Genomic DNA, 23233 nt, shown 5'->3' with positions numbered 1-23233 from the left:
TTCCATTTGTCAACCACTCTAACACTAAAAAAGTTCTTTCTAATATCTCTGTGGCTCATTTGGGCACTCAGTTTCCACCTGTGTTCCCTGGTGCGTGTGCCCCTTGTGTTAAACAGCCTGTCTTTATCAATCCTGTCGATTCCCTTGAGATTCTTGAATGTGGTGATCATGTCCCCTCTAACTCTTTTGTCTTCCAACGAAGTGAGGTTTAATTCCCGTAGTCTCTCCTCGTAGCTCATACCTCTCAGCTCGGGTACTAGTCTGGTGGCAAACCTTTGAACCTTTTCCAGCTTAGTCTTATGCTTGACTAGATATGGACTCCATGCTGGAGCCGCATACTCCAGGATTGGTCTGTCATATGTGGTATATAATGTTCTGAAAGATTCCTTACACAAGGTTCTAAAGGCCGTTCTTATGTTAGCCAACCTGGCATATGCTGCTGATGTTATCCTCTTGATATGAGCATTCAGGGGACAGGTCTGGCGTGATATCAACCCCCAGGTCTTTCTCTCTCTCTGACTCTTGAAGTATTTCATCTCCTAAATGGTACCTTGTATCTGGTCTCCTGGTTCCTACCCCTATCTTCATTACATTACATTTGCTTGGGTTAAACTCCAACAGCCATTTGTTCGACCATTCCTGCAGCTTGTCCAGGTCTTCTTGAAGCCTCAAGCTGTCCTCCTCTGTCTTAATCCCTTCTCATAATTTTGGCGTCGTCAGCAAACATTGAGAGGAATGAATCTATACCTTCTGTGAGATCATTTACGTATATCAGAAACAGGATAGGTCCAAGTACAGAGCCCTGTGGGACTCCACTGGTGACTTCACGCCAGTCTGAGGTCTCACCCCTCACTGTAACTCTCTGCTTCCTATTGCTTAGGTACTCCCTTATCCACTGGAGCGCCCTACCAGTTACTCCTGCCTGTTTCTCCAGCTTATGCATCAACCTTTTATGGGGTACTGTGTCAAAGGCTTTCCGACAGTCCAAAAAATGCAGTCCGCCCACCCTTCTGTGTGTGTGCGTGCGTGCGTGCGTGCGTGCGTACGTGTGTGTGTGTGTGTGTGTGTGTGTGTGTGTGTGTGTGTGTGTGTGTGTGTGTGTATTCACCTAGTTGTGCTTGCGGGGGTTGAGCTCTGGCTCTTTGCTCCCGCCTCTCAACTGTCAATCAACTGGTGTACAGATTCCTGATTCATCATATCTACATTTGAAACTGCGTATGGAGTCAGCCTCCACCATATCACTGCCTAATGCATTTCACCTGTTAACTACTCTGACACTGAAAAAGTTCCTTCTAATGTCCCTGTGGCTCATGTGGGTACTCAGTTTCCACCTGTGTCCCCTTGTTCGTGTCCCACCAGTGTTAAACAAGTTTATCTTTATCTGTCCTGTCAATTCCTTTGAGAATTTTGTAGGTAGTGATCATGTCTCCCCTAACTCTTCTGTCTTCCAGTGTCGTGAGGTGCATTTCACGCAGCCTTTCCTCGTAACTCATGCCTCTTAGTTCTGGGACTAGTCTAGTGGCATACCTCTGAACTTTTTCAAGCTTCGTCTTGTGCTTGACAAGGTACGGGCTCCATGCTGGGGCTGCATACTCCAGGATTGGTCTTACATATGTGGTGTACAAGGTTCTGAATGATTCCTTACACAGGTTCCTGAAGGCTGTTCTGACGTTAACCAGCCTCGCATATGCCGCAGATTATGTTCTTTTTATGTGGGCTTCAGGAGACAGGTTTGGTGTGATATCAACTCCTAGATCTTTCTCTCTGTCCGTTTCTTGAAGGACTTCATCTCCCATTCGGGATGCTATGTATGCTGTGCCTCCTGTTTCCACCACCTAATTTCATTACTAATTTTATTACATTTCTTCATGTGTGTGTGTGTGTGTGTGTGTGTGTGTGTGTGTGTGTGTGTGTGTGTGTGTGTGTGTGTGTGTGTGTGTGTGTGTGTGTGTGTGTGTGTGTGTGTGTGTGTGTGTGTGTGTGAGTGAGAGAGAGAGCGAGAGAGAGAGAAAGGCTGGATGAACGCGCAAGTCATAGATCACTAAGAACTCATATGTGACCCGGCCAAGATTCGAACCCATACCGTTCAGGATCACCCCTGTAGTTTCTATTTTAAGGCGTTTTTTATGTTTTTTTTGTTTTGACAGGAAGTGACAGTTTAGACCAAGCTTCTTCTTCTTCCTCTTGAGAGTAGGTGCAGTTTGCATGAAGGGTTAACCAAGATTCAAGAGGCATTGTTGGTCTTTAGTAAGTTCATAGGTTGTGAGGCTTATGTAGCCATCCTTTGGACGCGGGATCTTTAATTGTTCACCGTTTAGGGTTGTCAGAGACCTCAACTTTCGTACGGGTCTTGGTTACTACCTAAGTTTTGAGTTGTTGTTTTAGGTTGAGTAGTTCACTGTTGATGATTTGCTTGGCACTGCTCAAAACGCCACGCCCACTACACCAGATTAATCTTGGAATGTTCTTCACCCCTTTATTGCCTTATTCCTCACCCTTTTACGCTTTACTCTTCACCCCCTTTACACCATTCTCTTCACCTATTGGTATGTACCTGACCTCCCCAATGATATAAATCCAATACGCCCAGTACTGTCCTTTACAGTAGGAACATTTACAGAACATTTTACAGAACACAATGTTCCTGATGAAGTGCACAACGCTCCAGGTTCAACACCAGCAACTGACCCTGTTGAGGATGCTGACTCTTCACCCGACGACGATTCTGCCACTTCAATGCAGACTTCAGCTCTTGTTCTAGTACCTTCAGTCCACAAGACTCTGGCTCCTGAGACCTCAACTTCTGCTACAGTTCCAGTTACTAACCGTGACATCACTGTAAATGCGGCCGCGCTTTCAGACCTACTGTCTGCTCCTGCTCCACCCGTTTGTCCAACTGTTGCTGGCCCTTCACCCGACCCAGTGATGAATTCAGCTGCAACTGACCCTTGGTGTGACCCTCTATAGAGTATGTTGACTCTTTAGCTGCAGTACCTCCTGCTGCTACTGTACCTCCGCGACCCACCACTTCTGCTCTTTACTCATCCGATGATTTTTTTTTTTTTGAGATATATACAAGAGTTGTTACATTCTTGTAGAGCCACTAGTACGCGTAGCGTTTCGGGCAGGTCCCTGGAATACGATCCCCGCCGCGAAGAATCGTTTTTTCATCCAAGTACACATTTTACTGTTGAGTTAAACAGAGGCTACAGTTAAGGAATTGCGCCCAGTAAATCCTCCCCGGCCAGGATACGAACCCATGACAGCGCTCGCGGAACGCCAGGCGAGTGTCTTACCACTACACCACGGAGACTATAGAATGGGATGAGGACGTGTCTGTTGGAACACCATCTACACCTTCACGGAAGTGTCACTACTCAGCTGCCGATTTCCTTCACGACACAGCACCAACAACCTCCAACGACAACACCACAATGACAACACGAAGTCAGACCACCAAGACCGACAAGCCCAAGAAGAAGACCAAAGATCACAGTTTGCTGAAATCGTAAAAAAAAGACCACTGACGAAATGAATTAACATCAACATCTGAAATCAACCCTCAACTATCATCAACTGCCGGCTGCTAGCGAGCCCAGCCCCTGTGTGCACCACAAATGATGTCCCACTCAATCCTACTTCACTCTACTCAAGTTCAAGTCCGCGGTGGTTGGGCCGCCGATCTTTCACCTCCCCTCTTCACCTCGTCTCCAGTTCCTCGCTCAAGATTTCTGCATCCTCGCCCCGTTCTTCTAACCCCTTGCCAGCTGCATGGCCATTGTCAAGCTTCAAGCTGTCCTTTACGGGCTATCTCTTACGGGCTATTCATCCCCGTGCCACCTCTTGGATGGCTTAACCTTCATCAATCTTTACTGTCCCTTTTATTGGCTCACCGTGCTACATGATAATTTTGCTCCGAGTAACTGAACCTAATATAACAACAACGTACTGTCCCTTCACTTAAGAATGAACCATGTAGGTTCGAAACGTTGTGTAAATTTCTAATAAGTGTAAAACATTTTATATATATATATATATATATATATATATATATATATATATATATATATATATGTATGTATATATATATATATATATATATATATATATATATATATATATATATATATATATATATATATATATATATATATATATATATATATATATATATATATATATGTATGTATATATATATATATATATATATATATATATATATATATATATATATATATATATATATATATATATATATATATATATATATATATATATATATATATATATATATAGTATTATTATACAAGGTTACACAGTTACATATCTAATTGGTTACAAAAAGTGGACATTAAGAGGAAATAAGGGGAAGTTAGTTTCCTAGAGGCTGTGTATATTTCTTTGAACTCCTCCGACACAAGGCAGGAACCGAGGATGGATGCAGCGGGCATTTCTCCTCTGGACTGCTAAACTGAGGCGCTGGAAGAGAAAACTTGCCCCTTTAGGGTCTCATGTAGTATCGACAAGACTGGAACCAAGATCCTTAAGAAACCTCCTTGCACTCTCTCCGCATGGACCAAGGGTCTCAGATCGTATTGGAACGAAGCTGTACCATTGATCTATTTCTCTGTACTTGGTTGACTTGTCTCATTCTGTGTGTCGCCGCAGCTCCTGCTTGGCCGACAGCGAGGGTGATGTATGAGGTTGCCAGGGTGGATACGCAAATATAGTCCCACGCCAATTGTCTGCCATTTTTCCAAGGGTGCAGTGTGATTCCATCTGGTCGGCCAGCAAAGCTAACAGAGTTACGGTTCAATATATTGCGAGGTTCTCTCTCTCTGCTGGACGCTGGGCATAGGCAAGTCTCCTCTTAATGATGTCAATGACTTCGTCATGTCATGAGTTCCAACTGCCAGATTTTCCACAGTGCAGGCCATGCAATCCATATTGGTCAGCATCTGCCTCGCGGCAAATACACCTATGAACAGTGTGGATAGGGGCAGCAAGACGGAGAGCGACTGCAATACGGAGCTCCTGCGGATCAAGACGTGTGTCTGTCGCAGACATAGGGACAAAACTAACAAAAAGGAGGCCAGGTTGAGGACCGGGCCGCGGGGAAGCTGAGCCCCAAAATAATCTCAAGATAACCTCAAGAAGATAGGAACTGCCAAAAGGAAGTTCCCTGCAGAGGAGCCTGCACAGCTGTGAGGCGTGCACGATCACTGGGGGTTGTTGCTGCCTCCAGCAAAGCTGTGGCTTCTTTGTCTACAATAGGGCTGTCCCAGCTGGATTGTTTCTTGGCTTCAACATGGTTGGTCTGAGTGCTGGGTCTGCCATGGCACCCCATTTCGTGTCGCATTCCGTGTAGTGGGGGTCCTGTATCCCTGCTACATCACTCAGGGTGTCAGGTAGAATTTCCTTGACCAGGTCATCTGATGCTGAGGAGGAAGACAGGAAGGCTGGGACAGCAATTTGGGTGGCGGTGCGGACACCCAACCCGCCGAGACTGACAGTAAGAGCGACTTGTTTCCACTGACAGTCATTAAGGGAAAGATTGACAGCTTTTTCTAGCAAGGTCTTCAGTTTAAATATATATATATATATATATATATATATATATATATATATATATATATATATATATATATATATATATATATATATATATATATATATATATATATATATATATATATATGTATATATATATATATATATATATATATATATATATATATATATATATGTATATATATATATATATATATATATATATATATATATATATATATATATATATATATATATATATATATATATATATATATATATATATATATATATATACATATATGCGAACAAGCCTGAATGGTCCCCAGGACATATGCAACTGAAAACTCACACCCCAGAAGTGACTCGAACCCATACTCCCAGAAGCAACGCAACTGGTATGTACAAGACGCCTTAATCCACTTGACCATCACGACCGGACAAAATGAGGTGATAGCCGAGGCTATATGAACCACCCCACCGCCGGCACTCGGATAGTTATCTTGGGCATAGCATTTTACCAAATCACCTCATTCTTTGGGGCACACGTGAGGAACACAAATGCGAACAAGCCTGAATGGTCCCCAGGACATATGCAACTGAAAACTCACACCCCAGAAGTGACTCGAACCCATACTCCCAGAAGCAACGCAACTGGTATGTACAAGACGCCTTAATCCACTTGACCATCACGACCGGACAAAATGAGGTGATAGCCGAGGCTATATGAACCACCCCACCGCCGGCACTCGGATAGTTATCTTGGGCATAGCATTTTACCAAATCACCTCATTCTTTGGGGCACACGTGAGGAACACAAATGCGAACAAGCCTGAATGGTCCCCAGGACATATGCAACTGAAAACTCACACCCCAGAAGTGACTCGAACCCATACTCCCAGAAGCAACGCAACTGGTATGTACAAGACGCCTTAATCCACTTGACCATCACGACCGGACAAAATGAGGTGATAGCCGAGGCTATATGAACCACCCCACCGCCGGCACTCGGATAGTTATCTTGGGCATAGCATTTTACCAAATCACCTCATTCTTTGGGGCACACGTGAGGAACACAAATGCGAACAAGCCTGAATGGTCCCCAGGACATATGCAACTGAAAACTCACACCCCAGAAGTGACTCGAACCCATACTCCCAGAAGCAACGCAACTGGTATGTACAAGACGCCTTAATCCACTTGACCATCACGACCGGACAAAATGAGGTGATAGCCGAGGCTATATGAACCACCCCACCGCCGGCACTCGGATAGTTATCTTGGGCATAGCATTTTACCAAATCACCTCATTCTTTGGGGCACACGTGAGGAACACAAATGCGAACAAGCCTGAATGGTCCCCAGGACATATGCAACTGAAAACTCACACCCCAGAAGTGACTCGAACCCATACTCCCAGAAGCAACGCAACTGGTATGTACAAGACGCCTTAATCCACTTGACCATCACGACCGGACAAAATGAGGTGATAGCCGAGGCTATATGAACCACCCCACCGCCGGCACTCGGATAGTTATCTTGGGCATAGCATTTTACCAAATCACCTCATTCTTTGGGGCACACGTGAGGAACACAAATGCGAACAAGCCTGAATGGTCCCCAGGACATATGCAACTGAAAACTCACACCCCAGAAGTGACTCGAACCCATACTCCCAGAAGCAACGCAACTGGTATGTACAAGACGCCTTAATCCACTTGACCATCACGACCGGACAAAATGAGGTGATAGCCGAGGCTATATGAACCACCCCACCGCCGGCACTCGGATAGTTATCTTGGGCATAGCATTTTACCAAATCACCTCATTCTTTGGGGCACACGTGAGGAACACAAATGCGAACAAGCCTAAATGGTCCCCAGGACATATGCAACTGAAAACAACATTTCTCTCAAGATAACTATCCGAGTGCCGGCGGTGGGGTGGTTCATATAGCCTCGGCTATCACCTCATTTTGTCCGGTCGTGATGGTCAAGTGGATTAAGGCGTCTTGTACATACCAGTTGCGTTGCTTCTGGGAGTATGGGTTCGAGTCACTTCTGGGGTGTGAGTTTTCAGTTGCATATGTCCTGGGGACCATTCAGGCTTGTTCGCATTTGTGTTCCTCACGTGTGCCCCAAAGAATGAGGTGATTTGGTAAAATGCTATGCCCAAGATAACTATCCGAGTGCCGGCGGTGGGGTGGTTCATATAGCCTCGGCTATCACCTCATTTTGTCCGGTCGTGATGGTCAAGTGGATTAAGGCGTCTTGTACATACCAGTTGCGTTGCTTCTGGGAGTATGGGTTCGAGTCACTTCTGGGGTGTGAGTTTTCAGTTGCATATGTCCTGGGGACCATTCAGGCTTGTTCGCATTTGTGTTCCTCACGTGTGCCCCAAAGAATGAGGTGATTTGGTAAAATGCTATGCCCAAGATAACTATCCGAGTGCCGGCGGTGGGGTGGTTCATATAGCCTCGGCTATCACCTCATTTTGTCCGGTCGTGATGGTCAAGTGGATTAAGGTGTCTTGTACATACCAGTTGCGTTGCTTCTGGGAGTATGGGTTCGAGTCACTTCTGGGGTGTGAGTTTTTAGTTGCATATGTCCTGGGGACCATTCAGGCTTGTTCGCATTTGTGTTCCTCACGTGTGCCCCAAAGAATGAGGTGATTTGGTAAAATGCTATGCCCAAGATAACTATCCGAGTGCCGGCGGTGGGGTGGTTCATATAGCCTCGGCTATCACCTCATTTTGTCCGGTCGTGATGGTCAAGTGGATTAAGGCGTCTTGTACATACCAGTTGCGTTGCTTCTGGAAGTATGGGTTCGAGTCACTTCTGGGGTGTGAGTTTTCAGTTGCATATGTCCTGGGGACCATTCAGGCTTGTTCGCATTTGTGTTCCTCACGTGTGCCCCAAAGAATGAGGTGATTTGGTAAAATGCTATGCCCAAGATAACTATCCGAGTGCCGGCGGTGGGGTGGTTCATATAGCCTCGGCTATCACCTCATTTTGTCCGGTCGTGATGGTCAAGTGGATTAAGGCGTCTTGTACATACCAGTTGCGTTGCTTCTGGGAGTATGGGTTCGAGTCACTTCTGGGGTGTGAGTTTTCAGTTGCATATGTCCTGGGGACCATTCAGGCTTGTTCGCATTTGTGTTCCTCACGTGTGCCCCAAAGAATGAGGTGATTTGGTAAAATGCTATGCCCAAGATAACTATCCGAGTGCCGGCGGTGGGGTGGTTCATATAGCCTCGGCTATCACCTCATTTTGTCCGGTCGTGATGGTCAAGTGGATTAAGGCGTCTTGTACATACCAGTTGCGTTGCTTCTGGGAGTATGGGTTCGAGTCACTTCTGGGGTGTGAGTTTTCAGTTGCATATGTCCTGGGGACCATTCAGGCTTGTTCGCATTTGTGTTCCTCACGTGTGCCCCAAAGAATGAGGTGATTTGGTAAAATGCTATGCCCAAGATAACTATCCGAGTGCCGGCGGTGGGGTGGTTCATATAGCCTCGGCTATCACCTCATTTTGTCCGGTCGTGATGGTCAAGTGGATTAAGGCGTCTTGTACATACCAGTTGCGTTGCTTCTGGGAGTATGGGTTCGAGTCACTTCTGGGGTGTGAGTTTTCAATATACATATATATATATATATATATATGTCGTACCTAATAGCCAGAACGCACTTCTCAGCCTACTATTCAAGGCCCGATTTGCCTAATAAGCCAAGTTTTCATGAATTAATGTTTTTTCGTCTACCTAACCTACCTAACCTAACCTAACCTAGCTTTTTTTGGCTACCTAACCTAACCTTACCTATAAATATAGGTTAGGTTAGGTTAGGTAGGGTTGGTTAGGTTCGGTCATATATCTACGTTAATTTTAACTCCAATAAAAAAAAATTGACCTCATACATAGAGAAAAGGGTTGCTTTATCATTTCATAAGAAAAAAATTATAGTAAATATATTAATTCAGGAAAACTTGGCTTATTAGGCAAATCGGGCCTTGAATAGTAGGCTGAGAAGTGAGTTCTGGCTACTAGGTACGACATATATATATATATATATATATATATATATATATATATATATATATATATATATATATATATATATATATATATATATATATATACACATACACACGATCAATGGTGCAGTGGTGCCGGTATGTGTACGTTTTGGGGTTGATCCTGACGCGTCAGGGTTCGAATCCTGGTCGGGTCATTTAGAGTTGCAAGTGATCTATGGCTTGCACGTTCCTACAACATTTCTCTCATATATTTGTTATATATATTTAAATGAATTAATATTTGACTTACCTCTATATAACTGTTACACTAATACTAAATACATTATACAGGACGACGAGGGGGGGGAGGGGGCTGCTTCACGAACATACACACAGTATGATGGACCAGTCTACCATATACTACACAGTATATACTCTCTAGTATATGGTATACCCTGTATATGGTATACTACATATGTATACCTCGTGAGGCATCATCACTAGAGTGTCCGGGCACTACAGCCCCAGCTGGAGCATGCTACTGGGCGCTCCTTAGCTCTCTCCTCATGTGTTGGCCTCCCGCCTGCCGTAATACCTGCCAGGAACACCAAGACGCGCGTTACTTAACATGTTGGACACTCACACACTGGCGCTCACACAACTAAGTAGCAATAATTGTGTCTTCCTGTTCGCCCCTACCAGGGGTGCCAGCTTGGCTCTCTCCTCCCTCCCTGACCCACGCTGTAGCTCCCTGACCCACACTGTAGCTCCCTGACCCACACTGTAGCTCCCTGACCCACACTGTAGCTCCCTGACCCACACTGTAGCTCCCTGACCCACACTGTAGCTCCCTGACCCGCACTGTAGCTCCCTGACCCATACTGTAGCTCCCTGACCCACACTGTAGCTCCCTGACCCACACTGTAGCTCCCTGACCCACACTGTAGCTTCCTGACCCACACTGTAGCTCCCTGACCCACACTGTAGCTCCCTGACCCACACTGTAGCTCCCTGACCCACACTGTAGCTCCCTGACCCACACTGTAGCTCCCTGACCCACGCTGTAGCTCCCTGACCCACACTGTAGCTCCCTGACCCACACTGTAGCTCCCTGACCCACACTGTAGCTCCCTGACCCACGCTGTAGCTCCCTGACCCACACTGTAGCTCCCTGACCCACACTGTAGCTCCCTGACCCACACTGTAGCTCCCTGACCCACACTGTAACTCCCTCTACCTCAACACACACACACACACACACACACACACACACACACACACACATGATGGGATGGGCGGACTGCATTTTCTTGGACTGTCGGAAAGCCTTTGACACAGTACCCCATAAGAGGCTGGTACATAAGCTGGAGAGACAGGCAGGAGTAACTGGTAGGGCGCTCCAGTGGATAAGGGAGTACCTAAGCAATAGGAAGCAGAGAGTTACAGTGAGCGGTGAGACCTCAGACTGGCGTGAAGTCACCAGTGGAGTCCCACAGGGCTCTGTACTTGGATCTATCCTGTTTCTGATATACGTAAATGATCTCCCAGAGGGTATAGACTTATTCCTCTCAATGTTTGCTGACGACGCCAAAATTATGAGAAGGATTAAGACAGGAGGAGGACTGTTTGAGGCTTTAAGAAGACCTGGACAAGGTGCAGGAATGGTCGAACAAGTGGTTGTTAGAGTTTAACCCAAGCAAATGTAATGTAATGAAGATAGGTATAGGGACCAGGAGACCAGATACAAAGAATCATTTCCGAGATGAAATACTTCAAGAGGCAGAGAGAAGAGAGAGAGAAAGACTTGGGAGTTGACATCACGTCAGACTTGTCTCCTGAAGCTCATATCAAGAGGATAACATCAGCGGCATATGCCAGGTTGGCCAGCATAAGAACGGCCTTTAGAAACTTGTGTAAGGAATCATTCAGAACTTTGTATACCATATATGTCAGACCAATCCTGGAGTATGCAGCCCCAGCATGGAGTCCATATCTAGTCAAGCATAAGACTAAACTAGAAAAGGTTCAAAGGTTTGCCACCAGACTAGTACCCGAACTGAGGGGTATGAGCTATGAGGAGAGACTACGGGAATTAAACCTCACGTCACTGGGAGACAGAAGAGTTAGGGGGGTTATCTTGAGGTTATCTTGAGATGATTTCGGGGCTTTTAGTGTCCCCGCGGCCCGGTCCTCGACCAGGCCTCCACCCCCAGGAAGCAGCCCGTGACAGCTGACTAACACCCAGGTACCTATTATACTGCTAGGTAACGGGCATAGGGTGAAAGAAAGTCTGCCCAATGTTTCTCGCCGACGCCTGGGATCGAACCCAGGACCACAGGATCACAAGTCCAGCGTGCTGTCCGCTCGGCCGACCGGCTCCATCATGATCATGACACCACATACATGATTCTCAGAGGAATTGATAGGGTAGATAAAGACAGACTATTTAACACCCACGCACAAGCACGCACACACTAGGGGACAGGTGGAAATTGAGTGCCTAAATGAGCCATAAAGACATTAGAAAGACTTTTTCAGTGTCAGATTAGTAGAGAAATGGAACGCATTAGGAAGTGATGTGGTGGAGGCTGACTCCATACACAGCTTCAAGTGTAGATATGATAGAGCCCAATAGGCTCAGGAACCTGTACACCAGTTGATTGACGGTTGAGAGGCGAGACCAAAGAGCCAGAGCTCAACCCCCGCAAGCACAACTTCGTGAGTACACACACACACACACACACACACACACACACACACACACACACACACACACACACACACACACACACACACACACACATACCATACCAACAGGAGACAACGAGTCTGTGTGAGGGGTGAGGTCTCAGATTGGCGAGACGTCACAAGTGGAGTCCCGCAGGGGTCAGTCCTTGGACCTATACTGTTTCTGGTATATGTAAATGATCTCCCAGAGGGTATAGATTCGTTCCTCTCAATGTTTGCCGACGATGCAAAAATTATGAGGAGGATTGAAACAGAGGATGATAGTAGGAGGCTACAAGATGACCTGGATAGACTGAGTGAATGGTCCAACAAATGGCTGTTGAAGTTCAACCCGAGTAAATGCAAAGTAATGAAACTAGGCAGTGGAAACAGGAGGCCAGGCACAGGATACAGAATAGGAGATGAAGTACTTAATGAAACAGACAGAGAGAAAGATCTAGGAGTTGATATCACACCAAACCTGTCTCCTGAAGCCCACATAAAGAGAATAACGTCTGCGGCATATGCGAGGCTGGCTAACATCAGAACGGCGTTCAGGAACCTGTGTAAGGAATCATTCAGAATCTTGTACACCACATATGTAAGACCAATCCTGGAGTATGCGGCCCCAGCATGGAGCCCGTACCTTGTCAAGCACAAGACGAAGCTGGAAAAAGTCCAAAGGTATGCTACTAGACTAGTCCCAGAACTAAGAGGCATGAGTTATGAGGAAAGGCTGCGGGAAATGCACCTCACGACACTGGAAGACAGAAGAGTAAGGGGGGACATGATCACAACCTACAAAATCCTCAGGGGAATCGACCGGGTAAACAAGAATGAACTTTTCAACACTGGTGGGACGCGAACAAGGGGACACAGGTGGAAGCTGAGTACCCAAATGAGCCACAGAGACGTTAGAAAGAACTTTTTCAGTGTCAGAGTAGTTAGCAAATGGAATGCATTAGGAAGTGATGTGGTGGAGGCTGACTCCATTCACAGTTTCAAATGTAGATATGATAGAGCCCAATAGGCTCAGGAATCTGTACACCAGTTGATTGACGGTTGAGAGGCGGGACCAAAGAGCCAGAGCTCAACCCCCGCAAGCACAATTAGGTGAGTACAATTAGGTGAGTACACACACACACACACACACACACACACACACACAATGGGGCAGCGCATAGGGGTCGTAGTCCTAAGGGCCCGGGTTCGATCCCTGGTCAAATCAGAAACAAAGTTTCAATAGGGCAGAGTTTGTTTCACCCTGATACACCTGTTCACCCAGCAGTAAATAGGTACCTGGGAGTTAGACAGCTGCTACGGGCTGCTTCCTGGTGGGGGGGTGTTTGCGTGTGTGTTAGAGAAAATATATGTAAATATAATAGAGAAAAATAGATTGGTTAGACAGGCGGGGTCCATTTTCATATATCTAATCTAGGGGACTTGCCCTTGGTCCAGAGATATTATGAACACGAGTGTCAATGGTAAACAGTTCTCCAGCCAGACCCTTTAAGAGTTGGGATTGAATGCCATCCACACGTGGTACTTTAGATTATTTTAATTTGTCAGTGCTCGATTCTTAAGATACAAATAGTAAATACACACACACACACACACACACACACACACACACACACACACACACACACAACGGTTGGAACAAGTTAGGTGAGAAGGTGGTGGAGGGCAAAAACGTCAGTAATTTCAAAGCGTTATATGACAAAGAGTACTGGGAAGACGGGACACCACGAGCGTAGCTCTCTTCCTGTAACTACACTTAGGTAATTACTTAGATAATTACACACATGCCAACCCCAACACTCCCATTCTGAGGGAGTGCACAAATCTTAGGACTAATCAAGCGCCCTCATCTGGACTAACTTATTCAAACATTTTAAATTATGCCAGACCTTTTTTTTTTTGAGATATATACAAGAGTTGTTACATTCTTGTACAGAACTAAGTCAACTCTCACATGAGGAAAGTTTGAGGACGTCAACTCTAAGAACACAACATACCAGACATACCACAACATACCAACATACCAGACATGACAAGACTGAGCTCATCCAGATCTTTCAAATACTTAAGTGCAAAATATAATCCAGATCACTTTTTTATAAGAATCCAATGTTACACACACAAGGGGTAACAGTTTCCAACTTAACAAGTCTCTAACGTGTAGGAAAGAAAGGACATGTTTTTACCCCGCATGGGGGGAACCATTGACAAGATGCCGGCATGCTGTGCCCTGTGAGGCCAGTAGAGCAGGGGTTCTCAGGTAAATTAATCTGACAGCTGTTATCACTTTTAGAATAGTTTAAATATATCTTCATGGCTAGAGCCTAGAATACATAATTTTATAAATGCTACTGACACTGGCGTCACACTTCAGTTATACTCAACATTCAAGGGAGATGCCTCCAGCAGGGCCGTAACGCGACCATTCACCATAACAAACACACCTCTAACTCAACATTCTGCTATATATCCCCCTTGCACTAACTCATAGAAAACTCAGCGCTCTTCTCGTTCCAGGGGTAACTGGAGAAGATGCCTCATGACCCTCCCTATGGACACACAGGCCTGCTGCGGATGCTCCATAATTCTTGTGTACTATTCATGACTTCTAAGTCATTTTGGTTCCGGAATGTCTAGAACAAATCCTACATGTACGTGTCAGCTAGAATTAAACTGAATCCGTCAATCTCTGTGATTGTAACCTTTCCACCGCCGCCTATTGAGCCTCAACCTATAGCTGTCCTCCTACTAAGAACGTCGCTTTTCCCTCATATACGTTGCATAAGGCCAAAAATTGTCGTACTTTAAAATAGAAGCAGTTTCCGAAAATGACGTACTGTTCCGTTTTCTGTCTTGGATCCTCTGGTAGATTAGGAGAGGCACTTTAAATTGACCATTTTCAGATTCAGATCAGATTCAGATTCAGATTCAGATGTTTATTCAGGTAAGGTATATACATACAAGTGATGTTACATTAATGGATTGATATATAGATAGAGCTAGTACATACAATGCCTAAAGCCACTATTACGCAATGCGTTCGGGCATTTTCTTGACGTTGGGAAACCTTAGGAAGACGGGCTCAACTGACACGGCAAAAGACATATTCATCGAAAGAATATTTGACACCTTTTCCCATGACGAGACAACCGAGGCTGGAAATGTTCGACTACTGTCGAATCCAACTTTAACACCACCAAAGTGGTTAGAACGTTTACTGTCCACAAAATGTGTGGACACCTATTGTGTCCCTGATATTCTAAAATCGTCTTCAGATCGTGAGGATAATTTTCAAGATTCTTACCCTAACGGAGATATCGGGAAGGATAACAGTAAAATCTATTCAGGCAAAAGACTGCCAGTGCACGTAGTATACATGGACTTCTCTAGGCAAGGCAAGTAAGCAGCTAAGGTAGTATTTATTCTTAACAAAACAATGTTTTGTTTATATACTAGATTGTTCACTGTGAGACGGTGAATGATTCCCCTCCCTTAGGATTCTCTACATGAGCTTGCATATAAGTCAGGTTAGGCTGATATGTTTATAGTGTTCTGCTGTGCACTTTCTGCCTCTTTAACGTGAGATTAAAATGCATGAAATAATGGTGTGTGTAGAATGCAGGAGCAATCTCTCAGCCCTCTGGGAATACTGTCAGAGTTTAAAATTGTTCTGCGCAAATGCCAGAAGCCTAAACTTGAGAATTCTGACACCATTGGGATCAGATATAATTGAAGGGGAATTCCATCTTACAGAATACCACCCACCTTTCAGGAAAGGCAGAACAACAAGATCAGGTGGTGGTAGTTACTGTACACAGGGCCACAGGCCTAGCAACACTGCAACACCAGGCATGAGAGGACGGATCTCATTTAAACTTTTAAAATATTAGAGAATGTTGATCCTGACAATTTCTTCAAAAGGTCAGATGTAACACAAACAAGGAACAGCAGTTTCAAGTCCGACAATCCTCAATGTAAGACTGAGAACTGGAGATGCTTTTTCCCCCGCAAGGTTATAAACCCATGGAACCGCCTACCTGCTGAAGGCGCACACGCCAAATCTCTGTTGGGTTTTAAAATCCGCCAGGAGAGGAACATCAAAGCAAATAGGGGGGGGGGGCTTCAACAAGCCAAAGGGTTCCTGTTCTCGTCTAGGCCATTAGTGTTAGTGGCTCTCAAGAACATCAGGTATAACATAAGAACATAAGAACAAAGGTAACTGCAGAAGGCCAATTGGCCCATACGAGGCAGCTCCTATTTATAACCACCCAATCCCACTCATATACTTGTCCAACCCGCGCTTGAAACAATCGAGGGACCCCACCTCCACAATGTTACGCGGCAATTGGTTCCACAAATCAACAACCCTGTTACTGAACCAGTATTTACCCAAGTCTTTCCTAAATCTAAACTTATCCAATTTATACCCCATTGTTTCGTGTTCTGTCTTGTGTTGATACTTTTAATACGCTATTAATATCTCCTTTGTTATGTCCATTCATCCACCTGTAAACCTCTATCATGTCACCCTAACTCTTCGCCTTTCCAGTGAATGCAAGTTAAGCTTCGTTAATCTTTCTTCATATGAAAGATTTCTAATTTGGGGAATTAACTTAGTCATCCTACGCTGGACGCGTTAAAGTGAATTTATATCCATTCTATAGTACGGCGACCAAAACTGAACTGCATAATCTAAATATGGCCTAACTAGAGCAAGATATAGCTGAAGAACCACACCAGGTGTCTTGTTACTAACGCTTCGATTAATAAATCCCAGTGTCCTATTTGCCTTATGACGAACATTCATGCATTGATCCTTTTGTTTTAAATTTTTACTAATCATAACTCCCACATCCCTTTCGCAATCCGACTTCGCAATCTCAACACCATCTAGCTCATATCTTGTAACTCTATCATCATTACCTAGCCTCAGAACTTTACATTTATCAGCATTAAACTGCATCTGCCAATCCTTTGGCCATTTCAAAACCCTATTTAGATCAACTTGAAGAGATAGTGAGTCTTCTTCCGTATTAATTTCCATACCGATTTTTGTATCATCAGCAAATTTGCAAATGTTGTTACTCAAACCTGAATCTAAATCATTTATATATATTATAAACAACAGAGGTTCCAGGACAGAGCCTTGAGGCACTCCCCTTACAACATTTTCCCACTCTGACTTGACTCCATTTATACTAACTCTGTTTCCTTTGGTATAGCCATGCCCTAATCCAGCTTAATATAGCACCCCCAATACCATGATAACATAGGACTGCAACCAACAATACGGAACTAAACAACATAAGATCCTCAGAATCTGTACGGTGCAACATACTAGCTCAAAACGGAAGCAAACTGATAGTGGAAGTATGCTACAAGGCGGACACAGCAACAATAGAGGAAGATACATATCTGCATAATGTGATACATGATGCAGTTGAAGTCCAAGGTCTCATAATGAGGAATTCTAACCACAAGACAATAGATTGGGTGAATCTCACATAACAATAGAAAGATCATTTTCTGACCTAATACAGAACTCCTTTCTCATACAGCATGTGACAGCCCACTCGAGGTAACAATATTTTAGACCTTCTGATAACATTAGAAGATAATATGATCGATGACCAGTCTCCGTGGTGTAGTGGTAAGACACTCGCCTGGCGTTCCGCGAGCGCTATGTCACGGGTTCGTATCCTGGCCGGGGAGGATTTACTGGGCGCAATTCCTTAACTGTAGCCTCTGTTTAACGCAACAGTAAAATGTGTACTTAACGGGGTGAGAATAGCTTGAGCTACCTCATCCCTTTGTGTGTATTTTACCTCAATAAACTTATTTCAATTTCAATTCAATTTCAATGTGTACTTGGATGAAAAAACGATTCTTCGCGGCAGGGGATCGTATTCCAGGGACCATAGGATTAAGGACTTGCCCGAAACGGTACGCGTACTAGTGGCTCTACAAGAATGTAACAACTCTTGTATATATCACAATGAACTCCAGGTAGGGGAGAAGCTCACCCCTCCATGGATCAGTTACAGAACCCCATATTAAGGTCCAGGACAAGTTCAAGTACGTTTATTAAGACAATAAAATACATCTGAAAGGGATAGAGTAGCTTAGGCTATTTCTACCCCCAAGGTCCAGACGATGTCTCTCTAGACTGCCTTCAAGAAGACTATTATAAAAAGAGAGAGTTTAGTTTAGTTCATTTATTATGCACCCCATACCCATCTTGCAGGCGGTAATGGAAAGGGTTACAGAGGCACATAATGGGCTCAGGGACTGAACCCCACAATTCATTTAGCTAAGCAAGTTACGATCTTGATGAGATAGTTACAAAATTCAGTAAAAGTCGTCACATCGTCAATGGATTCGAGATCGATCACAAATACAGTTTCTAAATTAAGCAACTGACATATGTGGAGAGCTAGTGTCACAAATAGTCACTGCTTTCTACCCAAAGCGGTGAAGTTCTGTGGGGAAGAAAATGTATTACCTTGATTTGTGTCTAACCGACTAAGTAGCGCGCGCGCGCATCGAGCGGGGTATTTAAAAGCGCGCCCGCGGACTCTGCAACCTCTCGCTCGCCTCCTCCTCGCCAGATACACTACAAAACGGTTAGCAAACTGGGGATAGTTGGCTTGCAAAATATCTCCGGTATATGTATTTGTGTACATGGCTGTTAATATATGTACATGTAAATGCAATATTAACAATTGAGTAACTAGCTTCACAAAATTGTCATTTGCTTAACTAAACGAACTATAACTATAATAATAATAATAATAATTTATTCACAAGAAAATACAATGTGTTAGAGAAATTACATAAGATTAGTATTTGTATAGTGTTGCAAAGCCACTAACACGCGCAGCGCCTTAATAAGTAAGGTGAAAAGGTACATTATAGCAAGGTTTTATATCAACAAACAACTACAATATAAATTGAGAGAAGTGATTACACTGTTAAAGATATATGCCTTAAGCACTAACATTGGGGAAGAGGGACAAGATATTAGACAATTATTAAATACAGATACAGTGAGTTTCAAGCACAAGGTAGGAAACTATGAGGATGAATTTTGGCTTTTACTTTTGAACAAGGTATAGGTTGGATAATTTTTTTAATTCATCAGTGAGTGAGTGCCAAAGACTGGGACCTTTTATTTGCATGGAGTGTTTGTACAGATTTAGCCTGACTCTGGGGGATATCAAAGTAATATTTATTTCTGGTGTGATGCTCATGGGTTCTTTTACACGCATCATGGAAAAGTTTCAGGTCAAAATTAGCATTTAGGAACAAGGTTTTGTACATGTAAATAGCACATGAGAATGTGTGGAGTGAGTGTATGTTTAGCATGTTAAGGGACTTAAACAGACGCTGTGTGTTGTCTGAAGCTACAGTTTGTTATAGTTCTGATAACAGATTTTTTTGCCGAGTGATTATAGGCTTGAGGTAATTTCCTGTGGTTGGACTCCACCCACAGAACCGAGTATATATGCCTCTGTAACTCTTTTCATCGCCGCCCACGGGATGGGTATGGGGCGCATAATAAAGAAATTAATAAAACTCCTGGAGGGGGTTAATAGGAGATCAAGACATAGACGCATCATGGGGAAATTTTTACAAAGGTCATTACGGACATTAAAAAAATGTCAAGGAGAATGAAGCGAAAAAGAGCTAGATGGATAACAAAGGCAGCAGAGTAAAACTGTAACAACAAACTACAACCTTTGGAAGATGTATCACTCCATCAGCATCACACAGATTATGAGTTATACAAGAGGCCATTAAACTCAGCTACCTAAGAAATCAAATCAGCTAAAAGAAACTATGAAAGAAAACTTGCTCAAAACACTAAGAAAATTCCAAAATATTTTTATACCTATATAAGAACTAAAAATAAGACAAATGACACTGTAGGACCCTTAAAGGATGAGACCAACCAAGCAACAATTAATAAAAAGGCAGCCAACACTGAATGAATACTTTACATTTGCGTTCACACTAGAAAGATTACACAATATCCCAACCTTTTTGTCAAATACACTCTGGCTTCCTGTCCCCCAACACAATGATATAAAAAAAATATGTAGAGCACACTTGCGAGGATATCTTGAGGTTATCTTGAGATGATTTCGGGGCTTTAGTGTCCCCGCGGCCCGGTCTTCTACCAGGCCTCCACCCCCAGGAAGCAGCCCGTGACAGCTGACTAACACCCAGGTACCTATTTTACTGCTAGGTAACAGGGGCATAGGGTGAAAGAAACTCTGCCCATTGTTTCTCGCCGGCGCCTGGGATCGAACCCAGGATCACAAGTCCAGCGTGCTGTCCGCTCGGCCGACCGGCTCCCTATAGGATGCGCAGTAACTCTATTTATTTATTTTATATACAAGAAGGTACATTGGGGGTTAAGAGAGTACATAGTAATGATGATTTTACATTCTTGTAAAGCCACTAGCACGCATAGCGTTTAGGGCAAGTCCTTAATCTAACACATAATTTTAAGTAGATAATTTCCAGTAAAATTGACAAATAAGGTTTACAGGTACATTGTAAGAAATTTTGACACAATAAAGAAAGTTTAGATTAATACACAATAATAACAATACACTATAATGACAAGGATTACTAGGTACATTAGGATAACATTTCAAGGGTTGCCTCGATACTTAATATGTTCAATTAAGGACTTCTTAGGAGCTGAGTGCTGTCATGGCAATTAACCTGTCCTCTTACAAAGAACATCGTTTTTCGCTCGTATGCGTTACATAAGGCCGAAAATGGAAGCGGCTGGCGAAAGTGACGTACTGTCCCGTTTTCTGTTTTGGATCCTCTGACAGGTTAGGAGAGGACACCTTACGTTGACCGCTTTCTTGACGTTGGGAAACCTTAAGAGGACGGACTGCAGTTTGTAAAATCTCTGATTGCACCTTTTCCAGTTTTAATCCCTCCCTTTCCACCCAAGAAGCAAATTAGAGATCAGCCCAAGCTTCGTCTTGAGGCAAAGCTCAACGCCTTAAGCCATATTGATGCTCTGTCCACAGAGCATTCTCTCTCTCAAATCATATACACTGATGGTTCCCTACACCGCACCACGGGTGCAGCTGGAAGTGCAGTTGTCCTGACAATGGGCGATGGCTTATATCTTGAGTGGGGAGTCCGTATAAACAACTGGGCCTCTACCCTTCAGACTGAACTATTTGCCTTGATCCTTGCACTGAAATGTGTACAAGTCTCCAAACTTGATACATTAATTGTAAGTGACTCCTTATCATCCTTAAATGCTCTCAACTCTTTAAGACATAACTGTAACATGCTCGTGTCCGAAGCTAGACACAAATACAACAAAATTATTAAGGATGGTAACAGAGTCCATTTCATGTGGTCTCCATCTCATGTTGGCCTCCGAATGCATGATAGAGCTGATAAGTTAGCCAAAGAATTTGCCTTTAAAGGAGCCGTTGAGTGTAACCTTGGATTGTCAATGAGCAATCTGAGAGCAGCAGTACACCGAGAACTTCAACAAGATCTTGTAGATCTGAGGCAAAGTGAAATTGACACCAGTAATTCCATCTATCATCATACTATCATGCAAGAGGAGCCACACATCTATGGATCATCCAATAAAATCAGCAGACTTCTAGATGTTACTTCTGCTTGGCTTAGACTCGGTTACAAGTATCTCTGGGAATTGTCATTATCTGCTGATGTAGACCTGACCAAATGTAAACTGTGTCAACAAAATTATTCGCACACCCTCCGTCACTATGTGATGGAGTGCGAAAAGATACGTGAATTTAGAGACAATTCTATAACCAATGTTCCAGCGATGTGTCAATATTTCATTCAAAATGATCTGCTACCAGAAATTTTAGCCAAATATCCCCAGTTTGCTAACTGTAGGTAGTAACTAAGTGATTGTAACCTATCCACCGCTGCCCACTGGATGGGGGGCGGTGTGCAGGACAAACATAAATTTTGACACTAGCTCTCCACATATGTCAGCTGCTTAATTTAGAACCTGTACTTGTGGTCGATCTCGAACCCATTGTTGATGTGATGACTTATATTGAATTTTGTAACTAGCTCATCAAGATTGTAACTTGCTTAGCTAAATGAATTGTGGGGTTCAGTCCCTGAGCCCATTATGTGCCTCTGTAACCCTTTCCACTACCGCCCACAAGATGGGTATGGGGTGCATAATAAATGAACTAAACTAACTCTGATTGCTGATTTACGTTGAGTAATTAGTGGTCGAAGGTAATGTTTGGTTGAGAGTTAGTTAGTTTAGTTCATTTATTATGCACCCCAATACCCATCTTGTGGGCGGTAGTGGAAAGGGTTACAGAGGCACATAATGGGCTCAGGGACTGAACCCCACAATTCATTTAGCAAAGCAAGTTACAATCTTGATGAGCTAGTTACAAAATTCAATATAAGTCATCACACCAACAATGGGTTCGAGATCGACCTCAAGTACAGGTTCTAAATTAAGCAACTGACATATGTGGAGAGCTAGTGTCAAAATTTATGTTTGTTTGGTTGAGAGTTGTGTAATTTCATGATTGGGCATCTACCATACAAGTCGTTCTCGACTCACACTCAGAGATCCCGGGTATGATTCCCGGACGTGACAAAAATGGATGGGAATGTTTCTTCTACTTAATGCTTATGTTCACCTAGCAGTAAATATAGGTGGCCGGGGGTTAAGCAACTGTTGTTGTGTTGTGTTCTGTTGAGGGTTGACCCAATGGTTAATCACAGGTGGCAGGGGAGGTTACATTTAACTGCGTTACATTTAACATAGCTCTAAATATACTATGATATATAGTTCATTACCGGGGTTTTACAGCACACTAGGTAGCTATTAGAGGTGGCGTTACAGCACTATATGGTACGCTACACGTGGCACTA

The 23233-nt window shown here is 43.7% G+C and overlaps 1 protein-coding gene across 1 annotated transcript in view; it reads left to right on the top strand.

Annotated features, from left to right (window-relative positions):
* The window catches only part of LOC123766391 (RAB3 GTPase activating protein subunit 1), a 155734-nt gene that overhangs the window by 15489 nt on the left and 117012 nt on the right, over positions 1 to 23233 (top strand). The gene's annotated exons all lie outside the window — the stretch shown is intronic.

Source organism: Procambarus clarkii, chromosome 62, assembly GCF_040958095.1.
Source record: "Procambarus clarkii isolate CNS0578487 chromosome 62, FALCON_Pclarkii_2.0, whole genome shotgun sequence".
NCBI lineage: Eukaryota > Metazoa > Arthropoda > Malacostraca > Decapoda > Cambaridae > Procambarus > Procambarus clarkii.
Note: the sequence above shows the minus strand (reverse complement) of the source record. Positions and strands in the feature narration are given on the sequence as shown.